The sequence below is a fragment of the Choloepus didactylus genome, chromosome 6 (assembly GCF_015220235.1).
Source record: "Choloepus didactylus isolate mChoDid1 chromosome 6, mChoDid1.pri, whole genome shotgun sequence".
Lineage (NCBI taxonomy): Eukaryota > Metazoa > Chordata > Mammalia > Pilosa > Megalonychidae > Choloepus > Choloepus didactylus.
In genome coordinates this window covers 79,417,561-79,420,514 of record NC_051312.1, presented here as the reverse complement: position 1 = coordinate 79,420,514, position 2,954 = coordinate 79,417,561, and the positions used below count along the sequence as shown (strand labels likewise).

At 38.9% G+C, this 2,954-nt stretch overlaps 1 non-coding gene across 1 annotated transcript; it reads left to right on the top strand.

The window, feature by feature from the left end:
- Window positions 1–666: 666 nt before the first annotated feature.
- On the top strand, window positions 667–771 carry LOC119538900. Its single transcript, XR_005217686.1, has one exon. It is a non-coding gene; the product is annotated as a U6 spliceosomal RNA (small nuclear RNA).
- The last annotated feature ends 2,183 nt before the right edge of the window (window positions 772–2,954 follow it).

The window sequence follows — 2,954 nt, the reverse complement described above, 5'->3', positions numbered from 1 at the left end:
TGGAGTTTTTCGTGTTTTTTTTCTATGCCTGTCTCCTCTCTGCTGCGCTGGCTGCTCACAGATTCTCTGGTGTGTGGTCTCAGTCTATCTATGGTTGGAGTTTGGATCAGTAGAATGAGTTTCCGATAAGGGCTGCCACTGCAGTGCTCCCTTCTCCTTCCCGGAGCTGACAGCCCCTCCTCCCACGGGACTGAGCCTGGCAGGGAGGGGCGCGGGTCCCCAGGCCGCAAAAACTTACAGATTTCGCTGATCTCAGCAGTTCGACGTTTTCATGAGTGTTGTATGAAGTATGCCCAAAGTCAGATTGCTCTGTGGTGTCCAGTCCACGCAGTTCCTGGCTTTCTGCCTACTTTCCTGGAGGAGTAACTAAAACATACAGCTCACTAGTCCGCCATCTTGCCCCACCCTCAATATATTTTTAACAAAGGCAATTCAATGGAGAAAGGAGAATCTTCTATATAAATCTTGCTGGAAAATCTAGATATCGTGTGGAGCAAAAAACATCAAACTTTACCTCATGCAACACATACAGTTTAACTTGAAATGAATCTAACTCCTAAATGTGGTCTGTAAGGTGAAATAACACAACTAGAAAATGTAATTTAAAAAGCTTTGTGATATTGGGGTAAGCAAAGCCTTCTTAGGTTAAGAAAAAAAGAAGTACCTATGCTCATTTTGGCAGTACATTTACAAAAATGAGAATGATAGAGATGATTTTTATGGTCCCTGAAAAAGGGTGACACTCAGATTTGTGAAGTGTACCATGTACTTTTGTATTATTTTATCAGCTTCTCTGTAAGTTTGAAATTATTTCAAAATTATGAATTTATCATAAATAATGATAAACTGGAGTTAATAAAATTTAATACTGCTTTCTCCAAGTTCACTATTAAATTCAATAGACAAGCCAAAAATTAGCAGAAAGTATATATAAAGGACTTTTAAAATTCATTAAAAGACAGCCCACATAGGCTAGAAGATGATGGCATAGAGAGGAGTGGAAGCTAGTTTGTCTCCCTGGAATAACTAATAAACAACCAGGAAAACCAGTAAATTATCAGAATAACTGCAGAGGGAAAAGTGTGACTGTCCACTCATCATACACCAACCTGAATTGGGAGGAATGTCCAAGATCACAGCATAAAATCTGTAAGTAAAAACTGTGGATCCAAGATGGGAGGCCCCTCCCTCTATGGCCTGAACTGCAAAGCCTCATGTGAGGTGTGTGATGCAGACATACAATGGAATACCAAACGGTGGCAAGAAGAAATGAAGTTGTGAGGTGTGCACCTAGGTGAATGGACCTTGAGGAAAGTATGTTAAGTGAAATAAGCCAGAACTGAAAAGACAAACATTATAACGTCTCAGTAACGTGAACTAACTACGATACGCAAACTCTGAGAATTGAATCTGAGAGCATAGGTTAACAGTGGAAGGCTTATGGTAAAGGTTCCTAGGTTGTAAGCTTTTACAGAAGTCACATCTATTCATGAGATGCAGTGGTTATCTCTAAATTCTGAGATGCTGAGTTGTTTGTGTATAATCTGGTCAGTGCCTGTAACTTCGGGTATCTGTGTGTGACACCTGAGACTCAGAGCCAGAGTTTAGCAGCTCTGAATGTCAGTATTACCCCATAAAGCAAATGTTAGAAAAGCTGAAAAAGAGATCAGACTTCTTGATTAGAACTAAAGTAAACCAGACTAAAGGGTATTAACTGTTAAAACCTAAATTCTGTGTGAGAGCAAAGGAAGAGATGTTTATTTGATACACAATCGATACTTTCTGTATCACGCTATGTAATTTAATTTGTATGGTCAGTTTATTCCAACACCATAATTACATGGAAACTTGAATGGGAGTGAGATCTGACTGGTTTGTACAGGTTAGCGTGAAACCCCAATACATCCCAGAGTAATTCAGGCAGAGACTAAGGAGTATTTGCAGGGCCCCCTTGAAGGCCTGGGGAAAAATGTAGAAATATTAAACTTCCCCACCTGGGAAATTCCTGATATTCTTGCAAGCATTGGGGACTACCACTGTAATAGGCCATGTTCTTGATCTTGAGGCTTGCCCTTATGAAGCTTATTACTGCAAAAGAGAGGCTAAACCTACTTATAATGGTGCCTAAGAGTCACCCCCAAAGAACCTCTTTTGTTGCTCAGATGTGGCCTGTCTCTCTCTAAGCCCATTCAGCAGGTAAACTCACTGCTTTCCCCCACTATGTGGGTCATGACTCCCCGGGGTGTAAATCTCCTGGCAATTTGGGACATTGACTCCTAGGGATGAGCCTGGATCCAGCATCATGGGATTGAGAAAGCCTTCCTGATCAAAAGGGGGAAGTGAGATTGAAAATAAGTTTCAGTGGTTGAGAAATTTCAAAGGAGTGAGACGTCATTCTGGAGTTATTCTTATACATTATAGAGGTGTCTCTTTTTAGGTTTTAGTTGTACTAGAAAAATTAGAGGGAAATACCTGAAATTGTTGAACTGCAATCCAGGATCCTTGATTCTTGAAGACAATCATGTAACTATATAGCTTATACACTGTGACTGTGTGATTGTGAAAACCTTGTGGCTCACACTCCCTTTATCCAGTGTATGCACAAATGAGTAGAAAAAAGGAGGACAAAAACTAAATGCACAGAGTATGAGATGTTTTGGTTGTCCTTTTTTATTTTTATTTTTATTTTTATCCTTATTCTTATTTTTTGGAGTAATGGAAATGTTCAAAAAATTGATTGTGGTGATGAATGCACAACTATGTGATTATACTGTAAACAAGTCATTGTACACTTTGGATGATTGTATGGTATGTGATATATGTCAATAAAATTGCATTTGGAAAAAAACATGTATATGTAACCAAAATAATAAAAACTTCAAATAAGAAAAAAAAAAACTTGGGTGAAAGTGACGATTATTTCCAATGAAATGAAATTACTGCAGAAAAAGGAA